Source organism: Dromaius novaehollandiae, chromosome W, assembly GCF_036370855.1.
Source record: "Dromaius novaehollandiae isolate bDroNov1 chromosome W, bDroNov1.hap1, whole genome shotgun sequence".
NCBI classification, from domain to species: domain Eukaryota; kingdom Metazoa; phylum Chordata; class Aves; order Casuariiformes; family Dromaiidae; genus Dromaius; species Dromaius novaehollandiae.
Genome location: NC_088130.1, coordinates 27297214 through 27319968, shown reverse-complemented (window position 1 = coordinate 27319968; position 22755 = coordinate 27297214). Strand labels below are relative to the sequence as shown.

At 44.2% G+C, this 22755-nt stretch overlaps 1 protein-coding gene across 6 annotated transcripts in view; it reads right to left on the bottom strand.

Moving 5' to 3' along the window:
* Positions 1-15490, bottom strand: part of LOC112985817 (semaphorin-6A) — a 118365-nt gene extending 102875 nt beyond the window's left edge. For 2 of the 6 annotated variants that reach the window (XM_064500544.1, XM_064500545.1), the window contains exon 1: positions 14908-15489. The gene's annotated coding sequence lies outside the window, so the exon portion shown is untranslated. Of the gene's footprint in view, positions 1-3448; positions 3550-13094; positions 13359-14907 lie in introns of those variants that run through there. The other 4 variants (XM_064500542.1, XM_064500543.1, XM_026104722.2 and 1 more) reach the window with 4 other exon arrangements.
* Between the last annotated feature and the right edge of the window lie 7265 nt (positions 15491-22755).

The following is a 22755-nucleotide window of genomic DNA, read 5'->3' as shown; positions in this document are numbered from 1 at the left end:
TTTTTCTGCAGTTAACAGAACCATTTTGTCCTTAATTTTCCACTTAGTCTTGCAGGTTCCAGAATGATGTTTTATCTTTTTATATCACGTACTCTAACATAAAGGTACAATCGAGTTTAAAGCAGAGAAAGACAGCATTGCCTTTAAGATGTCCTAGTTTTTCTAAGTTAAAGCCATGGCCAAAGACAGTGTCCTTGTTTCACATCTGTTGATGTCAATAGAAATACTGCACATGCTCCTAAGAAATCACGGGTTCCATCACAACAGCGTAACACAGTATTTTATGGAGTATCCCACCTATTTCTTAAAAGATAATCTGCCTATGAACATGAGTTTCCTTTTCACTCAGTGTCTCCTCCATTTCTTCCTAACTGTGCTGCATGGTCACAGAAACCACCTTTCCTCATCATCAGGGCCTGCGAGACCCAAACAGCAGGGCAGGAGCTAATGCCGTGGCTGCAGCACTGGGGCTGCTCCAGCAGCCCTCCATAGGAAGCCTGATGCTGTAACACATTCTCCACCTCTTCTCACCTTCTGTTGGTCACACTGAAAATCCAACGACCTTTCCAATATACAACCTCCCTAGAAAGTCTGCGGTTTGTATTGAGAAAAAAAATGGAGGCTGTTTCAGTCTTAACTTCTCCAAACCCATAGCTAGAACAAAGTATAAATCTAAATAAACAAATGCCTGGACTGAAAGGCCTGGCTTACCCGCAGGTAACAGGTGCAAGTGTAGTAATCCGGCAACATCCATATTCACAGATGGATTTCCCTGCCCTAATGCATCACCTTCATGGCGTACCCAGAAAAAGAAAGCTTGGAGGTTTTCATAATTCCTTTGGCACATTTGACTTATGCACGCATCTGAGCTGTTTCTGTTCCGAGTCTCTCAACACTTTAGCTATGGCACATTCTAAACACACACGATGTATTTTATTAAAAAAAAAAAAGTGAGACCTGAGCAATGAGACTAAAGAACAGAGAGACTCCTTTGTGAATGTATCCCCTTCCTTTCACACAAAAGGCCGGCTGCTTGCCAGCAGCCTTCTCCCGAAGATGTGGTCTAAAACCACCTGCAGGCTTACAGATGTGTGACTGAGGTGTGGACTGAGTGGAATGCGAAGGTGTGAACCAGGGTCATAAGCAAGAAAAAGCTCCTAAATGATCTGCCCCTAGAGCAATCGCAGGACACAAATACAGACACCTCACCTTCTCTAAAATGTCTCCTCCAACTGGGAATCCACTTCTGTGGGACAGTTTGCAGCAGTGCCCAGAAGACTGCACCCTGGAAAAAGGGATTCAGTGGAGGCACAGCGCTAAAGCCAAAGGGCAAATAAAGGGGTGCAGAATCAACACATGACCATAGACATTGTGAGTATTCCGCTGTGCCCTTCTGCAGATTTCTTACGAGCCTGGGCAGATCAAGAGATCAGCAGGAGTTGGAGCAGAATTACACCAAAACATAAGCTTCTCTCTGTGGGGATCTTGTTTTGAAGTAAAAGAACAACAACAACAAAAAATTGCTAACCCCTCCAAGTCATTTTTGTTAGGACTTGAGCTTGGGCTTGAGTCCTAAATGCTTAAAGTCACTACAGGATAGCTAAAAGAACCACTACCTTAACCTCCATTTTCTTATTCTGCATCCAAAATATGACTGTATTTAAGAAAATGAACTACATGTAGGCTGAAAGATTTTGCATCTCAGCAAGACACAAATGAAATGTTTAAAAATAACCGAGTTCACATAGGATTGACTTGAGGCAAAACCCAAATCCAAATGCTGTTTCTCATGTAGTTAAAACCTGGATTGGAAAAATGAAAATTAAAATGGCCCTGAATATGTGGGTCAAACCCATCTCTAGCTGAATTCTAAATTACATTTAAAATGAAGAATTACAGGAGTTACCATTTCTTTATTCTACTAAACACTTGCACAATATACAGCTGCTGCAGTCTACTCTTCTGCATTTTACAAAAACTTTATATATTTTTCAAAATTCTAGAAGCTCTTTACACATAAGAGTAAATAAATACTCTTTTGAGCTAGAGAAATCTTACTTCATCTGAGTAAGGGCAAGTGCTAGGACTACTGCCAGAAACTATTTAATAGCTTGGAGCAATTTTGAAACTCTTGTTTGAACAGAAAAAAAAGAATTGTTTAAAGGACCTGGAATCTCTATCTTTCCTTCTTTCTCAAAAAATCTAACTAATTTGTCTCCATCTATGCTTTTAGACTCCCTTTTACTACTTAGTTTTTTAATAATCATAAAAAAGAACCAGAGCTCAAGACAGACTGAGAGAATGTCAACCTGAGAAACTGCTTTGCTAATATGCACAGACATGGTTTCTTCTCAGTGCAAATTGTATTATTTTGTGTTCAACTGGTTGCACTTGCATAGTTTGATTTTCTTCTCTATCCTGTAGGGCTGAGCAAAATTGTGCAACTACTGAAACTAAACATGAATTTATTTTCTGTAAAAGCAGGACTGAGACATGAAAACTGTAAAAGAATCTTATTAGCAATTCCTCATGTAGGCAGCATGTCTCACTTTAATTATATGCTTTATGGCCTTTACCCATTGCTGTGAATTGGCTCCTAGAGCTTTTCTGCACGTCCATTTGGCTAACCCACTTTCAAATGTCTTTACAGAAGAAAACTGTAAACTATATTGCTTCTTATACTGTAAACAGCAAGACAATGCATTTCAGGGTCTTTGAAGAGTATGGCTTGCGTCTATCATTTCCTGTTTTTTTTCCCCACTGTTTTCACTACCCTAGGAATCATCTGGCTACCTGAAGCGTCTGCACTGAGATTTATAAACACAAGAGGGCAGGCTACATGTAAAAGAAAAAGAAAAGTGTATTTTCCTATTAGCTTTGACAATGTAAACAGCCCAGTACACAAAACTGTAAAAACAGTTAAAGAGACTCACTTTCAGCACAAAAATGTGACCAAGCCCTTCTTCTGTTTATTTACACAGTATATTATGAGTTGTAGCTTTACCACTGGATTTATGAACTTTATCATAAGGTGATAGTTTTTTTTTTTCTCCTCTTGAAATCTTTAGCAATTTCTAATGCCATTATAGAAGAGTAAGAAAAGTTACTTGCTCCCTTTTCCAGATTCTGCAATACAACTAATGAAAAAGGCAATGAACTCTAAGTAAATTCTGCTTGTAGAAACCTTTAAGACCCCCCCCCCACACACACACACTACCACACACTAAATGTATTTATGTAAATATATTTGGTTCATTCCTATGGAACCCTTTTTTAAATCCAATTAATTATTACAACAGGTTATTACAAGATGTTTGTCTAGAAAAGGAAAACAAAATTGTGGAGTGGCATTCCAGTCTTGCTACTATAATATGTTTTCTGATGTTTTACTTTTGAAAAAGTTCCAGTCCTAAACTCTTCAAGCTAAAATACCAGTTCATCAACATACCCTTGTGTTCTGCAGAACAACGCCTTCTTGACGGTTTTGATATTCATTTGCTCATGAGCTGATTTCTTCCAAATATGTTAGATTTCAGGAATTAACAGCAACTGTTGAAGTCAGAAAGAGTTCTGTCACTGATACGAATGAGTTACATTGGGCCTTTTTAGACAAATCCCATGCTGGGTGAAATAAATATGGATGTGTAATCTGAAGCAAAACTGTGCCCTCATTTTGTCTGTTTGATGTTAAGAGATCAAATGTTAGATCCTGCTAACCCATATTTTCATGCCTCAGCCCAGCAGCTCTGCACTTACTTACATGAGTGATGTAATTGGTTCTGATGACAATACTCATGTAAGTTAAAGCAATTTGTTTGAATAGAATTTTATAGCAGGGAACCCCAGTATTCAGATCTTAGGAGTCTGGCACAAAGGAGGTGGTCAGAATTAGTCCTGAAAAAACAGTGGTGTGAGTACCCTTGTAGGTGTTCCAGGTTTTGAAAAGCTCTTTAGGTTCTTTGACTGTGACAACAATGAATTCATTGAACCGTTTTACACTAAAACTGAGTAGTGACCACTTATGGAAAGAAAAAAAAAAAAAGCCTAAGGAACTGATTTGCTGTTCAAGGTAAATCAGCGCAAGCATTCTTACAAATCCCTTCTCTGACATTAGCAGTCGTTATGCGACCTACATTTTCCACCCCTCTTCGGCACATCAGCAGCATTTAGTTGCAACACCATGTTACCAGAAAGGGTCAAGCTAACTGCCTTTCTCACATAAACAACACTTGAGTTGGGTGCTATATGTGTTTTTTGCAAATGATGTCACCTCCAGGATTTCAGCTACACAAGACAGCTTACCACATAAACATAGATGAACAAACCCCCCCCCCCCAAAAAAAACAGACAAAAACATAAAGGGTGTGCTGAAATGGACTCAGAATTTGTGTCAGAGAACTCACTGCATTACAGACACTTTGCTTTTTAAAATTTTTTTTCCTGATACTTTTATGTGTATATGCAGTACACTAAGAAAAATGTTCTGACAGATGAAAATAGTATTATTCTCACAGTCAGCCAGTCAGTCAGCAGCCTTCATTTCACACCTTCAGGCTATTAGCTCCAGGTTGGCTAAATATGCCTTCGGACTACACACACATGAGCAAGAACAGGACCCCCCCCCCCCCCCTTTTTTTCTTGTACATCTTGGGAAAGGAAGTGTTCTGGCAGTATCTCTAGGTCTTATGCTCAGAACAGGATAAAGCAAAAAAAGAAGACACCACCCTACAACATATGCCTCTCGTGACGGAATTAATCAGCGTATCTGAACATGCTGAACTTCCCTGCAACAGAAATAAAAGGAAACACCTTGCAGATAATAATGAAAAAGTGTAGTAGCTCATGCAAAACCTTTCCTTTTCCCACAACAGCTCTTTAAAGATTTGATTCTTAATTTCTTTGTAAAGGAAAACAAAATTCCTATTCAGGAATCATTTTACCAGGAAAGAAAAGCATTTAGATCCCAAAGAATCACTATAAAAAGTTTTTTGTCTCACTTCTTCGCAAAATCTGAAATGACTCGCCTCTCTAATTCTTTTCCAAGAAGAAAAATCTTCTGCACAATGTATTTTTATTTTAAAAAAATCTGACTGGGTGGACACAGTTCTGGAAAATGATGTTATATAATCACCTTCCTATAGCAGATGACAGCAAATATTAAAAATAAATTTAACTTCTGTAACTTTTAATTAAGATAGTTAAAATCACTAAGTAATAATTGCAAAAGCTGAACACTCATAATTAAATACAAATTATTTGGAAGCTGAAGGGTTGAATGCTATTAGAAGTTTATAGAGACAGAACCAAGTTTTTGTTCATACAGAAAACCAAATTCAGAAGTTGATTTTAATGCTCTATGCCCTGCTTTCATTAGCAAAGATTAGAATTATGATGAAAAGCCGGTAGTATAAAGAATGACCTGAGCTTCAAGATGGCAGTTAAAGTTTGTGATTCTCTCTGTATAATAAAAAAAGCATTCTGAATCAATTATCAGGCTACATTTAGCCACGCTCATGGAGTGCAATACTACTCAAGAAAGATAACCCTGTTGGACTCAGCCTCTGCTTTGCCACAGAACAGCAATCAAGCAACAGGCATGCAGCTGTACTCTGTACGCAGGGCAAGTGAAAAATGGCACCTCTAGAAGGCACAAAGGTGTCCCACCTTTTTTCTTGCTCTGGCATTTAAGGATAGGATGTAGTAGTTTCCTGCTTTGGCCTGTGCCAGTTACAACTGCAGTACTTCCCAAGCAGACTCAAGCCGCACTGGCGAAAGCACTGGAGAAGCAGAGCCAAGGCAAAGGCTTCAGCTTCCTTTCCCCTCAGTCCTCCCCGTCCACTGGCCCCAAAGCAACAGAAACAAACGTGCAGGGCTCAGGCGTTAATGCTGCGTGCACCCAAGTGACGGGATGCGTCTACAGGGGCGCTCTGTGGCAGAGGGAGGGAGACCCTTCTTCCCTCTCATGCCCCTCCATACCCATGAAGTCCAAGTCAATTTTCAGCTTTCCAGGAATATTCAGGCGGCAAGATGCTATTCAACGTGTGTAAGCTTCGCAAAACAGATAAAAATGTAATAGTTACTCTCCCAGAAATAATTTTTGTCTTTTCTTGATGAGCTCAGAAGACCTGTTGCTAAAATTCAGCTGCCTGGGGATGCAGATGAACTCTTATGACCAACCATAAATAAACTGAATGAACTATATTGAACTGTGAATGGAATAAGGGTTTGCTGCTGAGATGTCAGCAGACACACTACTTTTCTCTCCAACAGGGACAAGATTGGGCCTCTATACTGACTATACACTTACCCTTACACACCTCAGTATCCTGGACATAAAAAATGATAAGTAATAAAAAACATTAATGTTAATTGAAAGTACAAAGATACCTTACAGAACTGCTTAAATTCATTTCTAAACAGAATGATCCTACATCTAACCTGAAACTAGAGTACTACAAATTCTGAGAAAAATATACAACTGAATTTGTACTGCTACAGCTTTTGACCCAAGATATTCCCTTCCAAAGGGAACTGCAAATTGACCGGGGCATATTATTTGCCCTATCAGACTGTCAAACTAGCACAGTGTATATACATATATGTTGTGGGTTTAGCAGGAAAATGTTTTGGCTTAACTTCATATACAATACGCACATACAATAGACTATAAAAAAGTCAGACCATAAAATAGAAACCTCATACTATGTGAGAGTGCAAAATTACAAATAGGGATATTCTGTGTATCTACCAGCAGGCAAAGCTTTGTTATGTTTAAAATTCATATGAAATTCTTGTACTTTGAAATTGTTCCTTTGGTCGGACTCCTGGATGTCAATTACAAATAGCAAGCACACATTCCCAATCTGCTTATTGATCCCGTTGGAAAAATGACAAGACTGGGTAAAAAAATCCCAAACTGAAGCTTTCAAGCTCATCTTTGAATGAGAGCTAACTATTTGAAAGTTAAAAAGTAGCTAATTTTCCAGATTAGTTCCAATTATATTGATTTCTTTAACCTAAACTGCACAGCTTTTAACATGATTCTCTGCTTTATGTGAATTTTAAAGGCTTTTTTTGTGATCAGAAAATACCTATCAAGCTTATCTATGCAAGAACCAAATTGCTTTGTTAAAACTGGAGGGAATCACTTAATTCTTGAGATACTGGAAAATAAACTGCAAAAGAAATGGGATTTAAATATCTGCTTACTCCAGCTCACAGGGAAGCAATGAAAATTTTTTTTTCAATGGGGAAAGAAGGACGATGATATGCTTAGTGAAAGATGTCTGTGCGTTATTTTATATTGTGTACAACTAACAGAAAACAATTAATATTCAACACTACATGGAAAAGTCAGTCTTCCAGCTACTTTCTTATTTGACCCATTTACTACTTTACCACTTCTCTCAATTGTCAAACAAGCTACTCCTGACTGCTTACAGCTTTGCATTTCTAAAAGTATGCAAGTTTTAATGCTAAATTTGTGAAAAGATATTGAAACATTATTAAAAAAAAATACTACCAATGCCAACACAGTGCTGAAAGAGCGCTAGTTCGGTCTGACAAAAGTTTACTTCCCCTTTTCTTCTTTGTAGCTCTGCAGCTAACAAAAGGGTAGTTATTGTCATTGGACACGGAGGAAAAAGGCTAAATTTAAGGTAACAATGGAAACAATAAACATTCACTCAGTCTCAAATATGATGTCATGTTGCATGTAGCTAGGTTAAAAGAGAATGTAAAACAAATTACCTGGATTGCTTAGGAAACCCTACATGCCCTAATTTACCCAACCATTTTTCAGAAGTACTAATGAAAAGCCTTTCTTGCAATAGATAAAGGTAGCCATTAGTCTCTGAACTGTACATTTTTACCAGCAAGACAAAACAAGAAGCAAATCTAGGGAGTAAATATCAGCTGGATGTTCACATAACAAGGTCCAGAGAGACATAACCAGAAGTTCTCTCTTTTAATCCAACTCTGAATAATGTTGGATGCTGTTTTCTGTTCTTTCAGAGCACTACTACTGCCAAAATAACTGCAAGGCTTGCAAGTCCGAGTATATCTCAAGCCTTTCCCAAGGCACCCCAACACTATCTGAGGCACTGAAACTATGGCAACCGAATAAGAAAGCAGCTTCCATGATTAATAGATGAAGATCCCAGCGACAGTGCTGAGCTAGGCCATAATTCAAGAATGCAAGAGGAATTAGCATAGAATTCATCTCAATCTACCAATAAAAAGTAGATTTCAAAAAGCATCAACAAAACGGCATTTTTTTTCTTCTGAAAGAAATATTCTACGGAACTATAAACTTCAAATTCCTATTAACATTACAGTGATCAGCTGCCTCCAATGCAAGTAATGGATAAACATTCACTAACAATGATGAAGGAACCAATACAGCAAATTTCCCATCTGACTGTATCAAAGCCATACATAAGAATGGCTTTGTAAGAATGGCTATGTAAGAACACTCAGTATCTAGAACATCTGAGTGAATCTGAGGAGCCAGAGATAAAGTCAAAACAATGCTGCAGTCAGAATATATTTGGACGCAATTTTCCCAATGTGTTGGGGATTCATATCAGTGAGTACTTCTTCACTTGCTGAACCGGGACACAGTCATTTGCACTACTAGAAGGCCCCGTGAGTCTGTCAGAGCCATTGCAAAATCGATGAGAGGTTAGGAATACTTTTTTTTAAAAGTGCATAATCAAATTTCCATTATTATCTCCAGTAAAAAATACTAGTATTGTGGTCTTCATCCACTAGGTGGTCTCAGACTAAGGTGAAATGACATAATAAAAAATATTCTGTATTTTTTTCCACTTCCATAAACATGAGATTTTTCACTGAAGGCAACTGGCTCCAGCCACTATAAAGATATAGGAACTTTTCTTTCTTAAACCCCTAGCAGTAAGGGTATAACCGTTCAGTGAAGGCATGCTGAGGCAGAGCTTTACCTGGGGAGGGTGAGGGAGAAGGAGCCAAGGGCTTCCTTTACTGAGGATAGTGCACATGCTTCCGTGTCACGTAATATGCTGCAATGCTGTGCATCTGTCCCCGGAAACTCTCTTTAACTTCAGCACGGCATGAATGTTGTAAAACCGTATTTTTGTTGGGAGTTCCTCAGTAGCAGTTTGGTCAGTAGCTTAATTTAAAAAAAAAAAAAAAAGGCATGGGGTAGTCCATGACATGTGAATTTCAAGTATCTGGTGTAAATACTGTATATAGAAATGGCTATTATTAACAATAGTTTTAAAGGAAAGGTCATCACTGAATGCAGTGAATTACCATATGTCTTCACTTTAGAGATACAGCAACTGGCAGTTCTGTTAATAGCTGGTTTATCTACTTCATTTTACATCTCTATTTCAGCCACTACAGAAACACTTTGGGGATCGGGGAAACATTCCTTTCATACAAAAATGTCTCTGTATTCCCACACAGCATAGTATTCCCCTCCTTTTGGCTGATAAATAACTGCAATTCCATACTATGGAAGACTTCACTATCAAAAGATTTTGCAGCAAATTATGGGATAATGCATGTAGGGTTTTTCTCATTTTCGTCTTCCTGTTTTAAAAGTGGTATCTTCCATTTTTTAAAAACTATAGCTGGAGCTAAACTTTAGATTTTGGAGGTCATAAGTCTGGCAGCGTCATTTAGGTTCATCTGGTGCACAAAAGCTGAGAATATGATTATTTTATGGGGAAAGGCACAGACATCTCATTCCCTTTCCGATTTCCTGTGGCCCCATAATTAACCATTAGCAGCTTTTATGAGTCTGAAGTGACAAAATAGCAAATGCCTCTACGCATATCTTTTAAATGGACCACTTCCAAGACCTTCTGATTATTCCAATGTGGTGGGTGCACACCTCTTTTCTTCTAAAGTTTTTTTTCTCAGTTCCTGTTCAGTTCTCACTTTAAATTTTAAATCCTTTTACATCTTCCAGTGGCTAAAATGGGATAGGCAAGTGAGTAGCTTGGGAACTCCAGAAGACATGCAGTATGTATAATTGCGACACAGTAGGTGGCACTCTTCCCTTTAAATCCTTAAGCAATGCCTTGATGCTGTGCTGCCATACTTGCCATGTTACAGGCAAGACTTAAACCCAAGGTCTTGTTCACTGTGGACAATTAAAGATCCCGGAACACTGTATAAATGCTAACATTCGGTTACTTCCACCGTAATGAATAATGGTTCAGTTATATCAGAAGAAAGCATATAAGGAAAAAAGATAAAAAAAAAAGACACGCAAATGCTGTTCTGCCAATGTTGCACCTGAACTAGGAGGTTCACTTCTGCTTCCCCAGACCCTACACACATATAAGCTGTTTGGCAAGGCTGATAATAAAAATATTGCTATAGAGAGCTTTCAGGCTCACGCCTGGAGTTTCCCCCAGCTGCCTGACCTTGTCTCTAATCACTGTTCATTTTTGCTGTATGTTGTTGGTCACCAACTGGACTCCATACTAATACTGGCTGTATTTTACTGCCAAGATTATCTCCATATATGCCTCATCCACCTCAGAGTAATGCTGATAAACAGAATTAACGATGATATAATACTGAAAGGATCACCAGTGGAAAGCATTGCTTTTTCCTCCCATTTTCCCATCACTGTCATGCAAAAGGGTGACAGGAAGTTTGCCACAATTTGTTGTAGACCTGAGTCAGATACCACTTACTCCAGAACACTCAGATCTAGGTCTGAATTAACATTAAAGGTCTGATCCACAGCAAAAGTACTTGCACCATAGTTTCAGGTCCTCTGTAAAGACTGATTCTTACTGGAGAACAGTATTTTCAGACTAGGACCTAAACATAAAAAACCTTCCCTATTTGAAAAATACTTGAGCAACTGCCTTTACTCTCATAAAATTACCTGGGGAAGGGGGGGGGGGGAAGGGAAGGGAACACGGTTACTTTCGCAAGACTTTAATTTGAGTAAAACTAAGCAAGTAAGGACTAAGAATGTACCTCCTTAATGAGGGAATAGTAGTGGCTAAAATATTGCAGGATCTGTATCAAATGAGGATAGTGAGAACTTCTGTTTTTGTATGGTTCAACTTCCTTCTTGCATATACTGGTATAATATAGTAGAATGCTATTTTCCAGGATTTACTCTCTTGTTTGCTTTCAGCACTCTGCTATAGCGGATGGGAATCAGGTACTATACAAAAAACATTTGTTTGCATAGCGTAACAATGTATTCCTGAACACAAGTTAGATGCGAGGCATGTATTAGCTCAGGTCAATTTAACCCTAAAACATTTTATGTCTTCCCTGCTGTAAACTATGTGAACTCCTTTCATGTGTATTTATGTATGGCTCTTCAAAACAAGATGACAAATTTCCCCTTCCCTTCACAAAACATGCACAAACAAGTTCACAATCACCTACTTCCTTTTTAATGCAAACAGTTCTATTCTGGATTTATCACAGGTCATTAATTTGATCTTTCTCCTTTTCTCCCTCTCCCCCCCCCCCAGTTTAATGAAGGCAACTCCTTATTTATCTTTAGCCTGACCTACCTCCTTCAGCCTCAAACTGCAATAACTGCAATCCTCAATTTACAAACATTAAGAGGGGACTATTGCTAATCTCTACTTTCATCTTCAAGTAGCTAGAGGTGTCAACTAAATGTTTCTCGTAGATGTTACTGCCCAATTATTTTTTGCTTCAAGTAGTACTGTTTAGCTGATAAGATTGATTTTGCCATTGGAAGTAAATATATACAGTTTTAATGTAGACTAATTGAGAATATACAGAACATCTGTGACCATGTAATTCATTCTCCCTCAGAATATTCACCCATGCTTCAGGCATTCGATTCCTACTACATGAAAAGTAAACATTGCAAGTATACTTAATGCTATTAATTATTATCGTTAAAATCCATTTTGCATTCAGACAAAAACCTCAGCTGGGCAGTCTGCTCCCGAACTAAACTTCCATAAAGTCAGAAGGAGATTTTCTTCAATAATGACTGTTGGAAAACTGAGATCAGCATTTTTATGCATAGGAAATTGTCTGAGTTTAAAAAGAGTTAGGATGTTTTCTCTTTGTATTATATTTTATGAGAAGTTATATATTAAAAACGAGTTCCTTTTGGATAAAATTATAGCATAGACAGTGAAATGCCTTGGCAACTGTACTTTTTTGAAGGGTGACAAACCTTCCTGATCTTACTGAAGTTAGTATTTCCATTCAAACATGAATGAAACTATTCCATGAAGAAAGGGGTTTGCTGGAACAGACCCAATTTTCCTCACAATACACTAGATTAGTCTTATTAAAAAAAGAGAAGTTAACCAGAGCAAGACCCTTTTGCTTTTCCAGTCTGAAAACAAACAGCAAAGGAAACCCTGAACATGATAACAGTTGCATAAATCTTACAGAGAGATGCCACACACTCCTCAAAATCTCCATGAGTTATGTGATTAAAGGAGCCTGACTCTGCTGGACTTTCTCACGTTGATGCCAAAGGATTTACCTGCCAAGACTACTCACACGAGAAAGGGTCACTGAATGACACTTAGATTAAACGAATGCAAACCAAACACAGTCACTGAAATTACTTTTGCAAAGGCAGAGTAGCTAGATATGTGATTTTCTCACTATATTTGAGATAAAATTAGTAATTAATATTAGTGCTGGCTGATACTAAATACAAGTTAGCAGAATGTATGTCAAGTAATAAGCTACTGCAAGAAGCCCTGTGACAGAAAACGGTTGGGGAGATTTAGCTCTTCATTATACCAACACCTGCAGTCTGTGTGTGCCCCCCTGGAGGAGCAAGCATTCACCTTGCAGAGTCAGGAACTAGCTTTTTTTTCAACAATTAAAGCACAGCTAAAGCCTGTATTTTTGCAGTTCTGTTAGCAAAACAATTCTGTGTACAGAGCAACTGAAGACGCACACTACACAGACGCTGGCACCAGCGCACAGGTTTACAAACTTCAGAAGCAGCAATTAGCACAGGAGAGGAAAAAAGCGAGCAAATTTCCCTCTAAACAAGCGGGCAAGAGCAGGAAGAGAAAAACCCAGCCTAAGGAAAACCCAGCAATTACTGCATTACGACTCACCCTCAGAATAGCCATACACGAAAAACGCTGCGGTCACGGTTACGCGGACATCTCCACTAAAGCAGCCCGGGTCCATCCGTGCTTGCTTTCTCCTTTAACCCGCCACCTGGATGCCCGCCAGAGCCGCGGGTTTCCCCCCACCTCCCCGGGAAACAGCTGCCCCGGGCAGCACGGCGATGTGACAGCCAGTCCCCACCAAGCAGCAGGTACGTTCTCCACACGCCGAGACCCAAACTTTCCCTGCCCTCCCCGGGCCGGGCCGGGCCGCCCGCGGCGGCGGCGACCGTTGGCCGGCGGCGACCGTTGGCCGGCGGCGAGGGCTCCGCGCGCCGGCGGCCCCGCCGCCCCTCCCCCCGGCTCGGCCCCGCGCCCCCGCGGCACCGGCGGGCAGGGAGACAGCGCGGGGGGATCTGCAGGCTCCCGCGCCGGCTCATGCAAATTCGCGGCCAGAGCACTAAGCGCACGTTCCTCTCAAGTGGGGGCTTTCCATGCTCGTGCACACACGGGGAAACCGGGGGGAGGGGATGTCCCTCCCCTCGGCAGGCTCCCCGGCGAGGAGGCGCCCCGCCGCGGCCCCCGCCAAGGGCAGCGCCCGGTGGGGGTGCGCGGTGCCGGTCAGCCCGGCAGCGCTCGGGGGAGGGCCGCGCCGAACGAGAGCACCATTGTGTCCCTGTTACTCCCCGTTAGAGAAACTTTCTTTTTTCCGCCGTTTCGGCCGGTTCCCCCGGGGCTGGAGCGAGGAGGGAGGCGGCGACAGGGCAGGGGCGGCGGGCAAGGGCCGAGCAGTCCGGCTGCCCCGCGGCGCTCCCGGCCGTCGCGGCGCGGCTCGGCGCTGCGCGGGCGGCCGGCCCGCGGGGTGCCCTCTCGCCGCTGCCGGCCGGAGCCGGGGCCGGCGGCGCTGCCCGCCCCGCCATCGCCATCGCCCCGCCGGGGAGCGGCTGACAGCGCCCGGCAGAAAGGGGCGGGGAGCAGCCGTGCCGGAGAGCCACCCTTCTCCCGCGCAGCCCGGAGGGCAGCCCCGTCCCGCACGCCCCGCGGCGCAGCGGGGTCGAGGCGGCGGCGCTGCCGCGGCCGGCGGGGGACGGCGCCCGGGCGGGGGGGGGCGCGCCGCGGCCCCGACCCCGGCCCCGCGCTGGCGAACAAAGCCCGCGGCAGCGGCGCTGCCCCTGCCGCCGCCGCGCCCGGGGCTCCGCTCAGCGCGGCTTTCCGAGGCTCCGGCCCCTCTGCCCCGGACGCGCCGCCAGCCTGGAACAATACACACGGCCCGGCCCCCCCGCGTAACACGGCGGAGCCCGCGGACGTGCGGGGCGCCCACATTGTCCCCGCAACAAAGACTCTCCCCGCTCCGACGCGGGCCCGGCCCGGCCCTCCCGCGGGTGCGGCGGCCGCAGCGGCCCGGCCCGCCGCCGCGCAGCGGGGCTGGCAGCCGCGGCCCCTCCGCCGGCCGGGCGCGGGGCCGGCGGAGCGCAGCGCCGCGCCACGCATGCAGCCCGCTCCGCTCCAGCCTGCGCGCCCGGCCCGCGAGAAACGCCAGCGCATTCAGCGGCCGGGCGGAGGAAAAAGACGAAAAAAGAAAAGAAAGGCGAAGCCACGAAATGCCTGGGAAGTGGCAACAGCAAGCGCAGCGTATGCACTTGCAGGCGGCTCTTCTCCTCCTCCCCTAGGCGCTGCAAACGCTGTGGAGACAGAAAGCAGCAGCCAACCTTAAACCACACCATCCTCACTCCTCCCGAGCCTGCCGAGGCGACCCAGGAGCCTTCCTTCCGAGCAACCCCGAAGCATCAGATACAGATAGGACAGGGGAGTACTGTACCTTTTCGGTGCATGTATCTAGGCAGCTAGAGGACAGAACTAGCTGCTGTAGTGTCCCATTTAGTAATCCATTTAAGGGGATCTCTCTGGGAAACTGGTGCCACTCTCTCCTTTGCAATCCTTTGTCATTACTACATGTGTGCTTCCTGAGGGATGGAAAATTTAATATTTCTACTTTCTGAATTGCAAATGCAATTTGTTCATTTCCAATGATGGGAGAAAAGGGGGAGGGAAGAGGGGGGGGAAAAAAAGCGTTAGCAACTCCTCTGCAAACCCAAATTCCACTACGGTTCCACTCCAGTAAGTCCCCTTCAGTCGTGTCTTAGGAGGTAAGTCATTTCAGGGTCTCGTCCTGCTCCCTTTCTACCAAAAGTGCTCCTGGTGGGAAGGCTGCTTCAGGAAAACTCCTAGGCTGGAGGCACGCTGCGCGCCGCGGCGGGAGAGCGGAGTCGCTGCCAGCCCTCGGCTCGCGGTCATTGAGCGGCGCCGGGCGCGGATGGGAGCGGGCTGCGCCGTGCCGTGCCCTGCCTCCCTCCACTGCCGGGCTCCCGCGCCCTGTCACTGGGACGCGCTCCGCCGCCGGAGGCGGAGCCAAATCCCGGACTGGATCGCGCCGGACGGGCGCGCCCCGCTCCCCGCCCCGCCCCGCCCGCCGCGCCGGGGGCCGCGGGGGTGGGAAGGAGGGGGAGCCGCCCGGCGCCCCCGGCTTGCGGGGGGGGGGGGGGGGGGGCATCAGATAGGGCCGGCCGCGCTCCGGCAGGCGAGGTACCGGCACGGGTTCGCTCATCGATTTTCTTAAATGGAGAAGTTTTAAAGAACGACGGTAAGCGAATTCCTCAGACTTTCTGAGCGCCCCTGCCCCAGCGGCGGCGCGGGCAGCACCGCACCCAGGGCCCACACGGCCTGGAAAGTATGCGGGGTAAAAATAGCCTCCGCACAAAACACTCTCCCCCAAGTATGTAAATACAGCGTACAGATGATCTGCAAAGGACAGGCTATGCCGACGACGTTACCGACAGATCCGCCGTGATAGTCTGAACGTTATGTTTGGATTTTTGTATTTACACGCAAGGGGAGGGTTTTTTATTTAAATGTTTTTTATTGGCAACGAACGTGCTGCCAAAAAAAAGCACCCCAGTGCGCTACCGGCACCGGACTATTTTTAAATGTTATCAGGTTTATTTTGAGCAGGTGCAAACGAGTAAGAGGGGAGGAGTCCTTCCGCTCCAAGTCCTCCAACTGTGGAAACTTGCCAAAGGCCAATAAATTTTTGCACCTCTCCATCCAAGAGACATAACCTTATTCCTGCTCCATCTGTGGATCCGTATGTCTCCATCAGATTTAATGCTGAGGCAGCCATAAATACGGAGCGCCGGCAATGGCATTTTAAACCATCGCGATGGTTCCGCGTCCACTAAGAAAAAAAATAGGGTTTATCTTAGAAGTAGCAGCGTTTCGTTTAAAACGGGGAAGCAGCAAACGGGAGAGCGCGGCTTCGAAGCGCAGGGACGCGGTTTGGGGCATCGCAGATCTGCGGCAGGGAGGCGCAGGAGGCACCGAGGGAGGCGTGCCGGGGGCCGGGCGGCGGCGGGGGCGCGGTGCTCAGGGCGGGCCGCCACCGCACCGCCCGGCTGTCCTGGAGGTGCCTCCCGCTGCTCGGTGCCGGAAGGGGCCGCTGCGCCAGCTCGCATCCACGCACCACCACCGCGCACCGGCTGGCCGAACTTGCCGAGGGCTCCGCGGCGGCGCCGCCCCGCACGCAGCTCCCAGCTTGCGTTTCATACGGGGGGAAAGAAAGAAAGGAAAAAAAAGAGTATATTGTGTAACCTGCTAATCGCGTTTCAGCGGTGCCGTGCGCTGGCAGAGCGCACTAATCCGAGGCCCCGGGGCAGCAATCCTTCGTCCCCGCGGGGAAACGGGCGCCGGGCGCAGCCGTCTGCTTTTCTCTTTTTCCCCCCTAAAGGTCCGCCCCCCACTTCCTCCACCCAAATCCCACTTCGATCGTTGCTCGCTGGGTTAATCCGTCGCTGTCTCGGAGCCAATCAGTCCGGCCAGGAGCAGGGGCCGCGCTAATAAATTAATCCCCCTCCTCCCAGCCCCGCGCTGAGGCACTCCGCTGCCGCTAATCCCCCGGCTGCGGCCCTCTGCCTCCCCACAGCCGCCCAGCCCCGCGCCTCATTTACATCTTAATTGTGCCTGGGAAAACTTCTCTAATTGCCGGGATTAGGCAGAGCAAACGCATGGTTTCGCGGGCTGAACCGAATTAATGCCGGGTTTAGCGCCTTCCCTCAGAGAAGCGCCGAGCTGAGCTGTCGCGCTCGCTTTACGGCGATGCTCTCGGCCTCGGAGGGGCAACAGCGGCGGCACGGAAGCAAACCGCCCCGCCGGGCCCCGGCCGCCGCGCGGCTGCCCGCCCCGAGGCCGCACGGCGTTGAGGCGGCCGCCGCCGAGCCCCGCCCGGGTGGGAGGTGCGGAACTGCCCAGCGCTCCCGCAACAGCGCTGCGCGGGGCGGGGCGCGGGCCGTTAACGGCCGCACCGGCCGTTAACGGCTCGCGCCGCGCCGCGCCCCGCGAAAACCCGGGGACACCGGCCGGCATCGGCGAGCTGAAAATCGGTGTTGAGCGTGGCCCCGCCTGTGGCGTGGTGTGCCTCGAAGTTTTAACTGTACTATCTGTGCCCTAGGTCTCGTTTGAGCCGCACTACGAGAAGAGGCTCTAGGTACTTCGGCATGAAGATACCTATTTTCCTGAGGATTCATTTACAAGTGTGATTGCCTTAAGCTGATTCATATATATATATATGTTTTTAACCAGGTAAGTGGAAGGACAGACTACAACCAGGGGATTTACTATCAGGCCAAGAAGTGTGGCATGAAAATTAAAATAATTACTTGTTTATGACAGCTCTTTTTCTGCCCTTTATTTTCAGATAATGAAAGGACTCTCAGAAATTGGTTTTGGTTTGGTATTTGATTTAGGATCTAAAATTATACATGCATTCATTCAATTTCTAGTTGTTAGATTACAAGGGAAAGCATTCTTCGGTATCAAGGAAAAGTTTTTTCTTTCCCTTCAGACAGTTTAAACTGACTATATACTTAGGGTAATTTTCTAACCAAAGGAACTGAGACTTGATACATATTTTCTTTCTTTCCCTGGAAATCTAAAACAGAAGAGAGTTCTGCACCAAACAGAATAATTGCTGAGGACAGATAAATTTTAGCTAAACAAACTTACCCTGAAAGATCTGAAAGCAATCAGAGAAACTCAATGAGTACAAATAATTTCTGGGTACGAAACCATGTGGCAGGGGGGTAGACCAGATGAATGGACCTTGATTTGCCAAGACCCCTCACCCCATTTCTCCAAAGAGGCACCAGATAATCTCATGCTACTTCTCTCTTTGACAGGAAACATGAGCAGAGACAAAACACACTCTGAATTTGCGGGCAACATCCATCCAACAATACCAAATGTTGACATCAATCATTACATTATGGTCAATCACTACGGATGTTCTGAGGTGTTCAAAACTTCCACTGACTTTGTTGTGGGCTGCAGTTGTAAGCAAATCTAGACTGGGCCCTCACTATGTGCTTCACATCACAAATATTTCTGAAATGCTGAACAGTTTATTTTACACTTGCATTTCTTCATTAATCAAAAAAAGCTCTTTGACAGAAACATTTTCCCCCTATATTTAGGGCTTTGAAAAATACAGACCAGATTTGTGTATTATAAAAGTTTTGCAAGAAGGAGAAAGCACTAAAACATCCTATTTTCCATATGTCGGTATTAGATGTGGCATCAGTTGCAAGAACTTATTATTCAGGTTCTTTTATGAAAGTGTTTTCCATTCATCCACTTTCCATGTTTAATTTCCAAGCCTGCGTTGACTAATTTCTTCCTTCAAATCTCACATTAGAACCTTCTTTTCTCATTTAGCCTTCTGTCAAAAGGAAACTCAGCTCTCCTGTCCTTTATTCCCTTACTACTTCTTCTGTTCTTAACTTACTAGGCTCAATCTGCAAAATTGCATGTGTCTTCATAGCTTTAAAAAATCCCCTCTTTTACCTGATTCCATGTTCCCTTCCCCCCCCCCCCCAATCCAGTAAACTATTCTCCTTTTCTTTCCCACCAAGTGATTTTAGGTTATTTTAGGTGATTTGAATATCAACCTCAATTTGTAGTGCAGTCAGATCTTCTGAAAAGAGAGACACCACCTTGCTCATTCACCCAGACAGTTAACAACCAGCCAGAGTTGCTCACCCTGGCCTGGGGAAGGAAACTGTTACCCGTACCAGCTAGCACTCCCTAGCTGCCTTTTGGCAGTTGCCAAGGTAGAATGCAGGGGGTTTTGAAGTCTCAGTCCACTGAGGGTTTCTCAGTGAGATCTCCATGGAGCTGCTGGAATTTTGCATTTTAAGTGCCTTATCTGAAAAATCCATACAAGCCACAGAGACGTTCTCCAATTCACTCCAGCCCCACTTCAGATTCTGTCTCTACCAAAGATTCCACTTGGGTTTGCATGAAAATATTACCTCTACCCCGCCTCCTAATTACATATAAAATATGTTGACCTAAGGTTAGTGGGACATGTGGCCTGAATGGGGGAAGGGTGCTTGAGCCTCTGTAGAGTTGTCACTGGGAGCAGCTAGCTGTTTTAGATGGGTTGTTCAAAGCTGGATGCCCACTGACATGCTGAACCACACACTAAATACGTAAGTATTTTCTGCTCTACCACCTTTCTGGAGTTATGTGACTGTAAGTGGGGCATCCCGTTAAATACAGCTCTGAAGAGCTGGGATACCGAGGTGATGCAGTGGTACTTCAGCGCTAAGCATTCATTATCTTCCTATGCCAGACTAATCTGCGCAACATTTGCCATTTTCTGTACCTGCTGTAATATTGGATTCAGTTTGGTTTATTCTTGCCGCTATTTTTGATATTTTGATTTGAAGTGCAGCAAAGTTTTACATTGACAAGTAATAACACATGAGAATGGTGGAGCTGAGGCTTTTGACAGCTCTCTGAGAAATGCTAGGGGCTTTTGCCCCCAAGCAAGGTATGAAATGGTTTTGATATCCATGAGACACTGGAAGCCTGTAATCCTAGAAGGGGTTGTATCTCCTTTTTCTCCATCCCATTCTGGCAACAGAGGAGATGCCTTTACCTGTGGAGATATGTCTTACTGCAAATGAAAATAAAATGCTGAGCACAGAGACATCTTAATATAAGGAAGTGTTGACTTCTTTAATCTTACAACAACAATGAAAGCTCATCAAACTAAATATGATTTTTGTCAAGACAACATTATTGAAAGCCTGGCAAAGTAATTACTCCTACACAGAGAAAAATAAGATCCTTCTGTTAATCAGTTCAGAGGAATTCACCAAACTCAGCCGTACTCTGAAAATGTGGTTGAAAGCTAGCAGTTTTTTGATCAGCATGTAACTGTTCTCAGGCATGCAACAGCTAAAGAAAAGATGACTCTTAAAAAACAACAGGGACCCAATTCTCAGCCTCTTAGTGTAAGATGGCAATAAGTCTTTTGCCCAAGTAACTCCTGCAGTCAGGCGCATAGTTTAGGATTTATAAGCACTAAACATTTTACAGACCAATGTAAACACGTAAAATGAGATCAGATTAAGAACTGGTAGACCGTGAGTTTCTGCTACGGCTGTGATTTTTAATGGTTTATGAATCCCTGCAAAATCCCTTCTGTAACTAAGGACCCTACTTGTAACGCCACATTATTATATTGCTGGCTAGCATGTATGAATTTCCTTTTCTTAATCGCTTTCTTCAAATATCTTCCAAATAAAACATGGATCCCCAAAAGACCAAAGGGCTATCTAGCATATGCTCATCAGGGGAACCCAAAGTATTTAAAATTAAGGAAAGTAGTTCAAAATATTCACTAGAAAGACTCCATGGACAGATTTGCCTCTGCATGGGAGCCCAAAAGGATTCTCTCTGTGCCAATTCTATGCAGGTTGGTCGTTACAACTACAGAGAATTTTGGAAGCCAAATAAGGCTGGGGAGCAGAAGTTTTATGCAAGAGGCTGCCCTGGTCAGCCCCTGCTGTATTGTGCCAGAAAAATCAGCAGAAATTCATGTTGCACTGTGAGCAACATTCACATGTCACTGTGTCATCTAGTTCCCAGAAGAGGAGAGTGTTACATGATGGTGAAATAAGCAGAGAGTACTGCAGATACTGGCTGGACCATATGGTGAAGGGAGTGGTTCCCCATTAAAAACAAAACAAAACAACTGAGCACAGATGATCAATATGGGAAAGTACTGTAGAATTTAACAGTTGCTAAAACCAACAGAAGTTTATGGAGATTTATTATCAAATTACTCTAAACACGTATGGGCCAGATCCTCCTCTGGTGTAAATTAACGTTAAGTCCCATTAATGCCAGTGCATCCATATTGATTTCACCTGCTGACAATCTGTTTTGCAGGATTTCACTGGGAAGGGAGGTATACAGTAATTTTTAACTATCCTGCAGAGCTCCATAGAAAGAATAAAATTGATCTGTTGAATTCCATAGGCAATTCTTTAAGTCTCTAGAAAAATTATTTGCTATTGAACTTTACTGGATTTTCCATAAAGGGGAGCTTACTTTCTTCACACTTCAGATGTTGACAATCTCACATTAGTCTCTTCCAGTTAGAGTCTCTCTTTGAGAGGAAAATTAATCAAAAACTGTAGACAGAGTATCTTACAGTTTTTTGTTCTCGAGAGTTTTAATATAGGAAAGGAAAGAACACTCCTTAGTTACTTCATGGTAGTTCCATTCAAAATATGGTGCTCTACGTTCTTAATTTACTGTTTCAGAAATTCCTTTTCTCCCCGTTAGCTTTTCCAGCATTGTGCTTAGATGTTGCTTCCTTTTTGAGTACAGCAAGGAACTGAACAGAACAAAATACATTTCTCAGCTACTGATTCTGTTTATAAGTTAAGGTTTGACACAAACTCTTCTAGTTGTTTGGGGGGCAGAAAGAGGTGTAGAGGAACTCCCTGAAAACATGCAGAATATATTTTGATTGGAAAGTTAAGCTAAATTCATACAGTTTTCTTGGGCTAAACACTCTGTTCTCACCAGAACTCCATAAAATCAGGGTATCAGTCAGGAGCTTAAGGAAAGCAGTAAGAGAAGAGTAGATTTATTTTGGCTTTGCCTGTGTTCTTACAGTGGGTGAATGTGGTCCAAAGTGAACCATTACTGTGGCTCCCAAAATAGCAGTGAACATTTCGGATCTAGATGGGGGAGCTAAAGAAAGCATAAAATTATCATAATTGAAAAGACAGCACTGAAAGAAGTCGATATTATAATAAAAATGTTTTAAATACAATTATAGTATCAAACTGAGAGCAAATCCAATTTAAAATAATAAAAGTAGTTAGTTAAATAAGTCAAAATCATTGCTTTCAGTGTCCTTTCAGCTGAACTGAGCCCTTAGGAGCACTCAGTAAGTGGAATTGCTAGGCAATACAATATTACCAAAGAGAAACCTTTAATGGTTTCAGTAGCTGAAAGAAAGAGGCTTTATTCCATCCTCCTCCCCAACACACACACACTTTAATTCATAACATTAAATCTCATACAGTTGACTTCTTTTTTTTTTAACTCTCAAATTGATGGCAGTGGGAGAAAGAAAGGGTCTGCGACTGACAGACAGAAAAAAGGAAGGAGAAGGACAGAGGGAAAAAGAGCAGCTAGGACAAAATGGAAGAGACAAGAAAAAGGCTCCAGCTGAGAAAATTTGTGAAGGAGTGTGTGCAGTGGGGGAGAGGGCGAGAAACCAGAGAGAATGAGGGGAAGGAGACAGGAAGAA